This window comes from Candoia aspera, chromosome 2, assembly GCF_035149785.1.
Source record: "Candoia aspera isolate rCanAsp1 chromosome 2, rCanAsp1.hap2, whole genome shotgun sequence".
NCBI classification, from domain to species: domain Eukaryota; kingdom Metazoa; phylum Chordata; class Lepidosauria; order Squamata; family Boidae; genus Candoia; species Candoia aspera.
This window is the reverse complement of record NC_086154.1, coordinates 122584030-122598635: the sequence shown is the minus strand read 5'-3', so window position 1 is coordinate 122598635 and position 14606 is coordinate 122584030. Positions and strand designations below refer to the sequence as shown.

At 33.9% G+C, this 14606-nt stretch overlaps 1 protein-coding gene and 1 long non-coding RNA gene across 8 annotated transcripts in view; one reads left to right on the top strand and one right to left on the bottom strand.

The window, feature by feature from the left end:
- Positions 1-14606, top strand: part of CEP112 (centrosomal protein 112) — a 259583-nt gene that overhangs the window by 204843 nt on the left and 40134 nt on the right. The gene's annotated exons all lie outside the window — the stretch shown is intronic.
- LOC134492371 (uncharacterized) lies at positions 1300-13110 on the bottom strand. Its single transcript, XR_010067435.1, has 3 exons — positions 12902-13110; positions 3406-3542; positions 1300-2106 (listed from the first exon to the last, which is right to left on the bottom strand). It is a non-coding gene; the product is annotated as an uncharacterized LOC134492371 (long non-coding RNA).

Genomic DNA, 14606 nt, shown 5'->3' with positions numbered 1-14606 from the left:
GTGTTACCTAGAGAGAAAATTTTAGGGGAGGGTTGCAAGCTGAGCCCATTATTTGTTTATTTGTTTGTTTGATGCATACCCTACTATCACTCCCTCTAAAATATGGCTGCTATCAATAATAGAGATAAAGAAACATTAGAATTATAATTAAACAATTTAAATACAGTATATCAACAAAATACCCTCCCCCCCAAATTCAGTTAAAACATACCTCACTGGACAAACTAGGATATATGCCAAACAACTGGCCGGATAACTGTGTCTTTTATCAGTCAAGTTCTAGCCATTTCATGAACATCCCATTCCAAAATAAGTGCTTCAACTGGGTGTTTTCACTGTCCCTATTTTCATCCAGCTACAAGCTAGATGGAGTGCATGCACACAGATGCATATGGCAAAATCTGTTATTTCAATTGTTAGTGAATGCCATCTTGAATTTTAGGTTTTAAAAATCATAATGCCTCTTGGAACTTTTTACAATGTAAGTTAAACTAATATAGAGTAAGTGAACAGCAAGTAGAGTCAAGTTTCAGCAAAGAAGCACCAGTCATCTCTTTGTGTAGCCAAAGGAGGGTATTTGGATACTGTATGTCTTGTGTCAAGCTAGCATTTCTTTCAAGGCAGTGCTGGTACAACAGACTGAAGATTGCAAGGTCAGGAATAAACATATTTGTTTGTTTGTTTGTTTGTTCAGGAAATTTATATGGCTGGCCATCTTAAATATACAAATATATTTTTAAAAAACATAATAAGAAAAAATATAACTTAAAGTAATCCAGTACAAAAGGAAACTGAGGCACCATTTAACAAACTCACAGACATGAATATTGGGCTCCTCTAACATCCAGGTGCTAAAGCCTGGGGAAAATGCCAGGCCTTCATGGCCTTCTGGAAGGCCAAGGGGATTGGGGCCAAGCATACTGAGTTGCATTCAGAAGCATACAGTGGACCTTATACAACAGTGGTGTTGCACAATCTTTGGAGTGCCCCAACTGCATGTGCTGCTGCATTTTGGATCACTTGAAGCTTCCAAGGGCAGCTCCACATAGGGTACATTGTAGTAATCCAATTGAGAAGTGACTAAGGCATGAATGACACTGAACAGAATTTTCCAGTCCAGGTGTGGGTACAGCTGGCACACAAGACAAATCTATGCAAAGGCTTCCTGGCCATGGCTGCCACCTGCTCCTTGAACTGAAGCTGTGAATCTGATAGAAAGAATGTGTACCACTAAAAGAAACCAAACTACTTCCAGATGGATTTGATTGAGAACTTCATTTTATTTATTTGTTTGTTTGTTTTAACGTTCTCAGTTTTTTAAAATTATTATTATTCAACAATCTTTTTTCACTGAAATGGTATTGGAAAATGTAGCATTTGGTGAAACATAGTCCACACTTAAAAAAAAATGACTTCAAATGTTTGGCCAATTGGGCAACTATGAAAAGGTTGAGTCTAAGCACTTTATAATACCTCCAACATTTTTAATGAAACAGAGAACTAAGACATTTTATTTTCCCATAACAGGCTTTGCTCTCTACTATTTCTCTTGGCTTTTTGTATCTCAGCACACTGAAAATCCATACATGGCCAGCAGCAAAATTATACATTAGAAGTCTTACAAAAGGCAGGTTCTGCTGCTTATCTCTTTTTTAAAGAGGTAACTGTTACTTGATTGTAGTCTAAAATTGTGTTTTTACTTTCAGTTAAATGGTAGTTTATCTTGTGCTGCAGTATTTAAACAATTTCCAACTAAAAATAATTTGGAGGGGTGGGCAAAATGTAATGAGTATGGAACAATTTGAAAACTCACATGGAGATTTTGTTGTTTCAGAGTACAGTTTAAAAATGAGATCCTAGGAACCCATTTCATAAGGCTGGATTACATTATGGAAGATTCCATATTCAAAAGTTTGGGCTTCACAGAAAGGGCTTTGAAAAATCAGCCTCTTGCCTCTTCCAACTCCAAGTATTGCAGAATAGTCTGTACAAAGTAATGTAGGCTTTCCAGTTGTTAGCCTTTGTTCTGCTTCCAGAGACTCTTTGGAATTATGCCGTCCTCCTTTTCTGTTATGGAACAGTGTTGACTTGGAGGTTTTTCCAGGACTGTAGGAGGAAACACAATATTAGCAAATTTCATTCAACTGCAAAATGTTATGAGAGCTTTATAGCATTTTCAAAGCAGAAGAACTTTACCTCTATATAGCAAAGTTACTAATGCCTAGTTTTCACAGCTTGCTGCAGTAATGCAAATTTTACATTTGTGATATTAGCATAGAGGTTAAAGCCAAATGCTAAATGAATGATCACATTTTAATGATGATCAGATAGGATATGAATCCAATAAATCACATAACAAACCACAATATCAGATCTGCTAGAATGACAGAATTTTAAACTTGTAAAAAACTAGGGGACAGTTTGAAGATGTGACAAAAAATGACACTGCCAAGGAACTGGTAACTGAAGCCAGTTTTAAAATTACTGTACCAAAGTTATCCCATTTACTTCTGATAGATTGGAAATACGCTTTATAGTAGTATGACCAGCAAATAGTAAGTCCATGCCAAATAGCATTTTAGCATCATACAGGAGCCAATTTTGGAGCTCTCCAAGGAGAATGAGCAGGCTGCATTACTGAAACTGACAACAGGGCAAAATATGACTTCTGTTACAAAGTTTGGGGGCTAGAATCATCCCTTCCCTCAGGGCCTCTGATATTCATCTCCTACAGAAAAAAATAGGCATGAAGTGGAAGGGAGCAGTCTTTCACACAACACACAATTTATTTATATAATTCACTGTGCTTTGACATAATGCCATCTGCTGCATGGGCACCTTTAAAGGGAGTGAGAAATATTCCTGAAGAATGGTGATACAGAACTTCCATGCCTAGAGTTAGCAAACCAGTGAATTATTGGTTGTTGGCCTGGGTATGGTTAGAGGATTACAAGAATGGAAAGGAGGATGCTGTTGTCTATAGACTTTTTTCTTGTGTCTGGACTTGCTCTTGTGTCCCAATTTTTTTGGAAAAAATATGCATTTTTATTAAACAACTTTTAACTTTATAAAATAGTCTTTCATGAAAAATGTAGATTTACTAAAATATAAGAAAAAGTGCCTTGGTTTGCCCCATGAATGAAGTAAAACTCTAAAATATTATGTTCTGCCATAGGATTAATTGCTCCAATGCAACAAACTTCTTTTTTCATTTAAGCCCATTTTGAAAAATAGCTTGCTGTTGCTCCCTGCAAAACAAACTAGATAGTTTAAGATAACTTTTATGGGAAACTTCTTAGTTGTTTGTAATCTTGACATATTCCTTTTTATATTTGTTTTGAGCCCAAATAATCACTAATGAAGATTACTGTATATCAGTTGAAAAATGGCCACATCAAACATTACTGTGTATTTCTTTCTTGTTCCATGTAACTGCTTGCATTTTCCAATCCAGTTTCATGTAGCTTCTTATATCCATGTTGGTACTCATGAAGAGGATAAATATTGTTCTATCCATTCTCTGTGTATCTGTAGATCTCAGCCTGCAAAAAAAAAAAAAAGCTTCAGGCATGTGCTAACGAAGTATTGGCCTCAGTATTAATTTGATTTTATTTTTTTTTAGAAAACAGAAAAACAAATTGGATATTTATTAATAAATGTTATGTTGCCAAATACCGGTATACATCATATCAGCCCAGGATAGCTCTATATTCTAGAGTGTTTTTTTTGGGAGATGCCAGAAAACATACTCATTTCCTCTAGCTTTAGTAAAAATGTAGATCTGTCCTTATAGAACTATACTTAGGGTCCTTATGTTTTTCTTTCTAAAGTTAATATAATTCATGTCCTTTCAATTCCCCTGAGTAAAAACAGCAATTACTGGAGCCTATGTAATAATTTTAACAGTATCATCAAGTTTTAATTGTCTGCATACCTGGTAACACCCTTCACCACTAGTCTCTACCAAGCCTCTGTGTTTAGCTCAAATCTCATATTATGTGTTTCCTTCATTCCACTATAATACCAGATAGTAATTGACCACATTTGGTGAAAAGTCTGGAAACCAGAAAAGAATACAGGGAAATGAAGGTGATTGATGTTTTGAGATTATAGTGTAGTTTGAGTTACCAATATGAATGCACTGTATTTTGTGGAAGTGTTGCCTTCCATTTCTTCATGCTTCCTTCTTATGCCCTTCTGTTTTCTGCCTAGTCCTCATAAGCAATTTAAGATAATCCTAATTTGCAGCTGGAGTTGGTATATATGCAGGCTTAGTGCTGCCAGCTCATTTTTATTAGAGATCCAAAACCATCACTTTGTGCTGCTGCATTTTTACCTTCTGCTTCTTAAATTAGTGTCTTTAGCTTCCAACTCTGCTGAATGAGGTGCCTTATGTTTTTGAAGTCAGACTTTGAGATACAAATGCTGCTAAACTATATTACACCATTCTGTCCTTTCTTTCACTGACACTTGTGTCTCTATAAAAAGGAACATTTTTTTTCTTTTTTTCTTTTTTTGGGGGAAGTTACAAAATAGTTTGAAAGAACTGACATTCTCTGCTTTTTCTGTGCAATTCTAATGAGAGAAGGATGGTATGTAGCTGCACAAATGAAAAACTTGTGGTGCTTTAGAAGTTGATCTGTTTTCTATTGCTTTTAATGCTTTTTGCTTTTTAGAAGAATTCAGCTATAGCTCAAAAAAAATGGAAATAATATAAAAAAGTGAAAGAAAATTAAAGGAGCCTGTCTTACCAGAAGTGAGCCAAGCAAAGCTTGGCAGTGACTCATTGAAAACTAATCAAACACTATTCCAGTGCTTTGACTTTTGGAATATATTCTACCTGTATAAGAATATTTTAGTTATAAAGGGATGGAAGGAAAAAGCCACTAGCTTCAGAAACTTTGTTTGTTTTAGAATTTGACAAATTAATTGATAACTTGCATGTGCTCTGTGTTTGTAGAGCAATTACGGTAGTGAGGACTAATTATATAGTAAACACCAATTTGCTGGCTAAAGGCCATAATAAATTGAATTGAGTAAAGACCAGTGGTGACCATATTAAATAACAATGCTATTAACAAAGAATATGGTGATTAGGCATAAACCGGTTATTTTAGCTAAAGTCCTTAAGTTTTTGCTTGGCTCAGTGATATGTGACAACTCCTGCTGTTTTTGTGTTAATTCCATTGCCTCTTTCTAATTCAGGCTTTAGCCATAAGTATGCTTACTAGCAAGAATAAAATTCAGTCTGGACTCAGCTCCAGATCTGATATTTAACACTGTACATCTGTTCAGTTAACAGAAAAGAAACATTTGAAAATGATTTTATGTATTTGTTTGTTTATAAGTTTTTAAAATTGCCTCAACCTTAAAAGATTCTAGGCAGTGCACAAATTGGAGTACTCCTCTGTAAATTAGTATTTTTGGTGATATATCTTCTAAACAAGATAACAAATTGTGCTTGTTATTTGATAATCTGTGGTTGAGATCATGTAATTTTTGTTGGTGTTTGCTGGATTAGCCTGATCCATGGAGATGGATAGTGGTGGCTTCATTATTTATCAAAGTTTACATTCCTATGAGTTGTTCATTTAAAAAAACCTGAAAGCAATACTTTCCAGGATGGTTAACATTAAAAATATTTTAATGAACTAAAAATAATTAAATACAGTAAAAATTAAAATAACAGAGGAAGTAAAGCACGGCAAAACCGCAGATGTAAATATAATTCAGTTGAAATTTTAATTTGGCAAATTGAAGTTTCTGAGAAAACCTCAAATCCATCCCCACATATAATACACTACAATAATAACATCTGAAGCCTGCATGTAGTGGAACTCCTCAGTTTTATGCCCACATAATATATCCTATGGATGTCCAGAGTATGCAGAACATAATTCAGAATGATTACCAGAGTTTGGGGAATATGTGAACCATGTCTGACTTCACAGAAACTGTTACTTAAGGCTTTGTCTTTAAATTAGGGTGATGCATACCTCTTCTTTAATAAAGGACTGGTAAATGAATTTTGTATTTCAAGTTATGATCTATTATTTGAAACATATATTTCTACCAAAACAGCAATATAAATAATTCCATTGAAAAGCTAAAGCTAACCCTCTCATAGTGGAAGTTTAATCTATACTGCAATTTTATGCTCATGATGAAAGCAAGCCCTATGAAACTTGGTGGAACTTACTTCCAAGATGCAAAGGATTACATTCTCTGTCTATTTTCTGGAAAAATAACATTTTAGATTGAAATATTTGAGCTGATTTGTTAAAAAAAAATAGACCATCTCTTTTGATTGTTGCAAGATGATGAAAGATTGAATGATGAGATGGAAGTAGTTGAAGGAAAGGGTATAGAGAATAGATCATATTCCAAGAATGGAAAGCTTCCAGATTTAAATTCTTCCTTGGATAACCCAAAATAGAATTCTTGGAGACCTTTATCATGGAATCAAAATAAATGAAAGGAAGAAGATGATGCCAAATACATTGTTTAGATTGAAAGTGGCAAGGTAGAATTATCTCTGTAGCTTTACATTTTCAATACAGTGGTGGAATAAAATAATTATCATCCAAAAATCTGTGGGAAAGTTCAGTGCTAAAACAAACTAAATGGCATCTCTCCATGAATCTTTCCCTATCCAAATGCATTTCCATGTCTGCAAAAAACAAATATTGTATATTGTATATTGGCTTTTACCTATTCTCATTTTCAGTTTAAAGTTAATTTATTCATTTAAAATGTATTCGTGCAATTTCATTGTTTAATTAATCAAAGGGTGGAGATATACTTCATTGAAACGTATATACAATTTACAAAAAGGTAACAGCAATTCCAAATAAAACCTTAAAAACAACATATCCAAGACCATAAGCAAAGCAGCCTCACAGCAGTATGGGACCCTCAAAGTCTAAAGCAATATGAATAATTGGTACAAATCCAAACTGAGAAGTTCAAATCTGACAAGGTGAATTTGTTTAAAATATCTAGTCTTGTGTTTATGCATTTCTTCACATTTTCCACAAGAGCTTTCAAACACAAGCCATGAATCTGGTAAAACAGTAGTAAAAAATATTGATATAAAGCATTAAAAGTATTTTAAAGTCCAGAACAGTGTATGAAATATTGATATACTTTCCCTTTAAATTTTTGTTGCTGTGTCTTGATATGTCAGATTTGGACTTCAGGGAACAAGCTTCCTTCTTTTGATGCCTTCAACTCACTCAAGTCCATGCAATTTTCTTGTCAATGTTTTTGGAAGTGGTTTGCCGTTGCCTTCTCTCTCTCTCAGAGAGAGTGATTGACCCAAAGGCACCCAGTTGGCTTTTATGCTAAGGCAGGATTAGAACTCATGGTCTCCCAGCTACTAGTCCAGTGCCTTTAACTGCTATGGCTCTCTGCAGTACAAGTTAGAAAGACATAAAATCATATATGTGCCCAGTCTAAAAGCACTGTGAAATGATTCTTGTAATTCACAATACAATCTAATTAAAGTGCTAATAATCTGTTTGACATTGCTTCTTTTTTATGTAATCCATCTTTATTTCAGTTAGAAGTATAAACTTTAATTCTTGATTCATTGCCTTTGTTCACTGCTTCTGCTGTGGTAGAACTGCCCTTTTTGTTAATAATAGTCAGCATAGAGGAATATTATATATACTGATTTAATGTTACCATAGAATGAAATGGTTATTTTGAAAATTGTTCAAGCTGAATATGTTATAGACATATGTGTTATATATGTTTATATGTTACAAAGTTCCGCAAGAACTTGCTGGAGAAAACAGGTTATGATTTAAGGATCTCATAAGAGTTTGGAAAAAAGTATGGGAGTGCAATGAAAAAAAAGTATATATTTGAAAGTATGTCCATTTTATTTTATATTTATTTCAATTGCTTTTATTTTGTATTGGTTTTTCTTTTTTTCATTTTTTTCAGTTCTTGTTCCTCTTACTGCTAGAATCTCAAGTCTAAAAAGTTTTGGCCTGACAGCATATAAATTCACACAGGCAGGTTCTGTGAACTTTATTAATCAACAACCCAGTCACATGAATATTGCAGGGATATATCATGTAGAATGCATTTGAAGATATCCTTGCTGTGATTACAGAACTCACTGGCAGGCAAAAAGGAGCATGAGCCATTTTTTTCATTGGTTTCAGTGCACCTTTTGTAACTTTGGTGTTTTCCATTTCATTGGCATGGATTTCTAATTTTTGATAAAAACAAAATTGAAGGTTTAGCAGTCATATTTATTTACATTAAATCAGGGTAAAATCATTTCATTTTTATTTTTTTAAAATTAATAGAACTTTTAGTAATAATATCATGAGGTCCTTTATGTTTTCATTACAACTGGAAAATTAGCATTAGCTTGTTATTTTCCATTATTTTTCATTGATACTATAATGTATACGATAACGTAGATGCTTCCCCTTCAGCTACTAAGCCTGTTGGATAAGCCTGAGCCATTCTCTCAACTTATCTACTAGTTTATTGAGTAGTTTTAAGAATAAAATGAATAAGACATAATTATGTCTGTCACCTTGCACTCTTATACAAATATCGCTACTTAAACATCAACATCTTATGTTTATCTTTTATTGTTGCTATTATCCTTATTTTTTCTCAAGGGCTACACTTAAGAGCTGAAATCAATTTGTATCACAAATTATTATTTGCTTATAAAAGATCCAAGCATCCAAATCAACCAGCAATCATACTTTTTTTCAGTTATCCACATGCTACTTTGTTTCACAAACCACAACCCAGTGAATCAGATCATAATTACTAAGGCTGTGCAGTACTTTGGACTGAATTCCAAAAAAATGTTTTAGAACGTGAATGTAACACCTGCCTGCAGTTCTTTAAAGCAGTTGAATTTTTTCCCAGGATCATGCAGCTGCCTTCTATAGCTACTGTGTGACCCCAGGAAAAGGAGTGACTGCTTTAAAGAGCTGCAGACAGGTACTGTGTTTGCACACTCCAAAAGCGCATGAATTTTAATCCAAAGCACCTTTCTTTCTAATGCAAAATGCTGCACAACCTATATATTCAGATCTCAGAGAAGTGTGGCAGTTCTCCCTTCTTTGTTAGGAGACCTCAGCCCAATACAATTCTGATAGTTTAACACTGCTGGAGATATATTTTGAGAGCTGAAACATTAACCATTATGGTTGAAGTTGTGTTACTATTCCCATATTTTATGTAAAATGCATAGGATTGCCAACATTCCTCTACAGTAATTGCCAACATGCCTCTACAAGAATGCAAGAGTTCTTCTAAACAAATTCTCTAACTTGTATAATTTGTCAACATGCCAAAATACATTCTGTGTGGAGTATTATAGAGAAAATTACAATATTGGAAAGAAAAATCTATACCTAATTGCAGCAATGAATTATTCATATGTATTTTCTATCAACATTCAGATTGCTTAATTCTTAGAAGAGAGAAATAAAGCAGGATTTGTAATTCATTAGGACATTGTGTATTATTGTCTGGAATTATATCTCAGCATGAATTTTTAAAAACCTGCATATTACTTATTTGTGTTTAATGTTACTATACTTTTAATTTAGTTCATATAGAACCATGTTGAGCCTGATAGATTGGTTTCCAAGTTTGTTTGTTTGTTTATTTGTTTATTTTTCAAATTTCTATCACTGCCCATCTCTCCTGAAAAGGGTACTCTGGGTGGTTTACAATAAAATCACAATTAAAACATATAAATTACAATATAAATAGATCTATAAAAATAAAGTAGATATAAAATATAAAGAGAGATAAAGTTATCTCTTGAACCATATTAGGGCCAATCAAAAATTGAGATGCATCACAATTTAGGGTGATAGTTCAGGACTTTATCATCAGTTTTGGCATAGGACAATTTCAGTGATTTTTAAGCCTATTATTATGTGTCTGGGCATAGACTTAGGTTATTAAATTCTTACAGTATCTGAATTCTGCTAGTTGGGTGCCCCTGCCCCACACCTTTTGTAGTTCTAAACTCACACGAAAGGTCTGGCAACATTTAAATGGGTAAAAAAAAAATAACCTTAGCATGTCTGCTTTGATATTGATAACAAGCTCTACAGTTCAACCCTTAATAACTAGAGATTAGCTAAGAAGCTTCACAATGTTCTGCAATGTATGTTTCTGATAATGTACCAGCTAAATGTTAGAATATTTGTAAATCTTCTCATATTTAAATTGGAAGGTTTGAATTTTTGCTTCATAAGTATTTGCTAAAGTTGTTCTTCATCCTAGAGAAAATCTAATCTATCTATGTGGTCATTAAGAGCTAACACTGACTTGATGGCACATAATCAAAGTTGTTCTAGTATTTTTTGAGTATATAAAATCCATTTATTGGGAAAACATGAAATATTCATTGTTTCTATAAACCCACTGAAGTGTATGAGGAGTAGTTAGTAATATAAATGTCCTAATATTTCTGATACTTAAACCATTAGTGTTTCACAGTAATCCAGTTGCTTGACAGTGATCAGTTGTTAATTAACAAGCTTTTCAGGAAATTATACAGTAAATTGGCCACTTTACAGCTTTACAGTTTTATTGTGACTGTCTACATTTTGAAAGTTATAATAGGTTCTGAAAAAGACTGTTCTTTTCATATAATAATGACCACTTAACTTCTTAGAGAAAGGAGGTAATAGTACTAGGGATTTATTATGCATCTTTATAGCCATTTCTCAATCTTGGTATAAAAGCAGTTTTTCCAATGCTACACAATTGTGGTTGCTTTCAAATGTGAAGAGTTTGCTCTCTTGAGTGTGTAATGAGATACACTCTCGGGTCACCATTTACTTAAAAAATTGAATTGGGCAATCTCACAGGAATGTTGAAGAGTAAACAAAACAAGGATTACAGAGCTCAAGTATGGCTTCAGTAACTTAAATGAAGATATGCAGTCTTCACAAATACAATATTTAGCTGAAAATGCTTTTTCCAGTATCCATTCCCATCCCACACTCACATAGGAGCAGTTGTCCTTTCGTTTTTGAATGAGGTCATATGACATTGGTTAAGGTATGATGCTGTTGCTGCTATCAAAGTAATAATTTTTAGAAAGCTTTAAAGCTGTCCATGATCCAGAAACTTCAGTTAGTATAAAATAGGGCAGGTAGCTAGGTATTGTGATCCTATTATATCATCTTCATGGGCTTCTAGTTCATCTTCAGGCACAATTCAGAATGCTGCTATTAATGTTAATTGCTGTCCTTGCTTAGGAACACAACATCCAAAGGGACATTTTTGCTCAAGCCCTATACAGTAGAGGAACTGTAGCAGGGGACTACTCATGTGTAGATTTTCTTTGTAATAACACTCCAGTTTTGAAATGACACAGTAAGGAAAATATACCTAGGGTTTATTTTCTGTTCAACACATTGGCTTTTTAATTTAAAGTAAATCATATATCAGAATTGTTGTTTTATTGAGCAGCTGTCAGTTGATCGTTGGAAGTCATTATTTTACCATGTTTTATATGTATTGTTAGCATTTTTAGATACATCATTTAAGAGCTATCGCAGTAGGGTGACTAATACAGTTTAGGGGAAAAAAACACTTTGTCCATAATTTACAGCAATATTGTCTGTACTGCACAAAATCCTTAGTCACATAAATGTAATGGGGAAATGTTCAACCTAGAAGCATTTATGAATTCTTTCTATAGTAAGATTGAGAAAAAAGCACTAAGAAACACTCCCAAAGATGTTGCTGCACTAGATTCTGTATATCACTTATTCATGTGCAAGCTGCTTAACTTTCCAGTTTGGATTTACAATTTGCTCAGCACTGTGAGGAAAATTATATTCTTAAGTGATGTCAATCCAATACACCTGAGTACTATACTTCTTTATGTAATGATGGGAAATTTAAATTCTCATTGGGATTTTTCAGATACTTGTAGAAAAGATACTACTGTATGTGTAAACATAAACATAAAACTTCAATATATTTCAGTTCTGTGACAGAATAACCTTCAGTTTCCTATCCATGAAGATATGGCTATGAATGCCGGTTTATTTCTATTTCAGGATGATGAAAAAGTTGGAAGTGCAGCAGTGTTGCTCGTCAGCCATTGTAATAATTCAATTATCCAAAACAACTTTTTATATATTGCTCTATTGCAGTAATTGCAGAATAGATCTTTTTCATGCATGTACAGAAAACATGAATTAGGACACAGGATTTTTTTCCCCTTGTTTTCTTTCTGCACAAATAAAGAAAATGACTTAATAATTAAATATTTACAACACCTTCCATTAGTTATTGTTGGAATTAGAACAGGTTTCAGGCCTCTACTGATCAGCTGAAATTACTTTAAGCATTCATTTTGAGATATATCGGGATATATAGTTTTTTAAATGTCTGCCAGCATTTTATTTTCTTGCCAGTCTATCATCAACAGGACCATACTTAATTATGAGATATTAAGCAATCACAGCAGATGGTATTTTAAAGGAAATCAGGGGCAGGAAAATACCTGGTATGCATTTAATATATCACTGCATTTTTAAAATATAAAAAGGAATCTGTAGTAAATAGGTTAAATAAATGAGACCATCCCAGCATAAAACAGTACTTTTTTCTTTGCATAATCTTCAGAGACAGTTCTTAAATGTGACTCAATCTACATATGAGAAAAATTAGGGGCTTAGTTATTATTGTTTCACCACTGTGCAATAGGGCATACATAGACATAACAGGGTTGCCATGTTTGTTCCTGGGTCTGCTGAGGTTCACCTCAGATATGGAAGAGGGAGATAGAAGTTCTATATTTTACAACAAAAGCATACAAGAGTAGTACTACCTTCCCCTTCTTTATCCTTCCCAGCTTCATTTCCCTTAATAGTCTACTTACTTTTAAACTCTTCTCTGGAAGGCCTAGGTAGTCCTGGTTCATATTTTTTGAACCCACGCTGCTGCTCTAATTTCACGGTGTTACTCTCTTCAGAATGTGGGATATTGCAGGCATGGTTAGAGATTCTTCCCACTTGGCCCAGCATTATCCTGTCACTGCCACTGCGATATCAGCCACAAAGAGGCAGGAAATGTCAGCAACTAACTGACATTTAGAACTTCCCCAAGGGGGCTCCAAACACCTAGAGTGGGGACTGAAATCAGTTTGATTCTAAAAAGTCAAATTCAGAAGAAGCTTTGAATTTCTTGTTTGCTATAAATATAGAGAGCTAATTATTTCTGTTTACTGAGCTCATTATTTTTGACAGAATTCTTCACTTAATCGGTTCTCCCAGAAACTTGTTTGCTTTGTCATTTTAATTCTCTGAAATACTTGTCACTGATTTTTAGTTAAACATTAACAAGGTATGTATGCTCAGTCTCTTGTATAAATAAACATAAATAATTTTAGACTGGAAAAATAAAACATTAACAACTTTGTGAAGAAAGATGGAAGGCATTTCCAGTCAAGATGTCATTTTCATGAGTGGCGCAAATAGTTTTGGTTGCTGTAGCCTTTTCATAGAATTAATTTTTATCCACATAGTTACTTTGCTAAAGACATTATGAGACAAAGGGATTTTTCCATGAATTAAGCTCCAAACATTTTACAAGCACAATCATGTCAAACCAATTCATGTTATCATAAAAAATTTCTTCCACTTTTAAACAGTAGCTCTAATACTTCCCAAGCATAGTCAACATTTCCTTAGGGTTTTTCCAATGAGCTAACACCTTAACTTTGTGAGCCCCAATCTATTTTTTAATGAAGTAGGAGGAAAGAAGCCTTACTAGGTGGTGTTATAGCTCTGCTTTTGTTCTATGGTGGTGGTTTTGTTCTTGTTCCAGACAAGTGAAATATGCACTGAAGAGATGGCCTATTGTAAATCCATGAAGTGGTGAGTCTCAATTGTACAAACCAAGAAGAGAATGCTCTTGCTGGAGTATGTTTCTCTAGAGATGTTATGTGCTTTGATGCCTATGTCTATAATATAAGTGCTATTACACCCCAAAATGGTGAGGAATTATGATGCTACTCAGCATAGTCAACAGGGATAGATGATGAAAATGGTATTTCAACAACATCTTAAAGGCTACTCTTTCCTTATCCCCCATCTTATACCTTGACTTTTCTAAATGTGTACTAGATAGGATACCAAATACGTTGCTTGTGGTTGCATTCATTCATTCATCCATTCATTCATATTTACATTGGGGTGATTTTCATTAGAATGGCAGTGCAGGAAAAGAGATCCTTTCCTACCTTGCATTCATCTTAAAAAACTTCCCTCCCCAGCCAATATTCCTGTTAGCTTTGGGAAAGAAATTCCCAACTTGGTGTGATTGATTTTCATTATAATTGATACAGGAAGGCAAACAGCTAACATTATTTCCATTTCAGGATAATGAAAAGTTGGAAGTGCAGCAGTGTTGCTGGCCAGCCACTCTAATAATTAAATTATCCAAAACAACGTTTTATATATTGCTCTACTGTGGTAATTGCAGAATAGATATTTTTATGCATGCATAGAAAACATGAATTTTAATTGATATGCAGTTCATGTGGCCTCCAACAAAAATCATACATACCACAGCAGTTTGTTGTT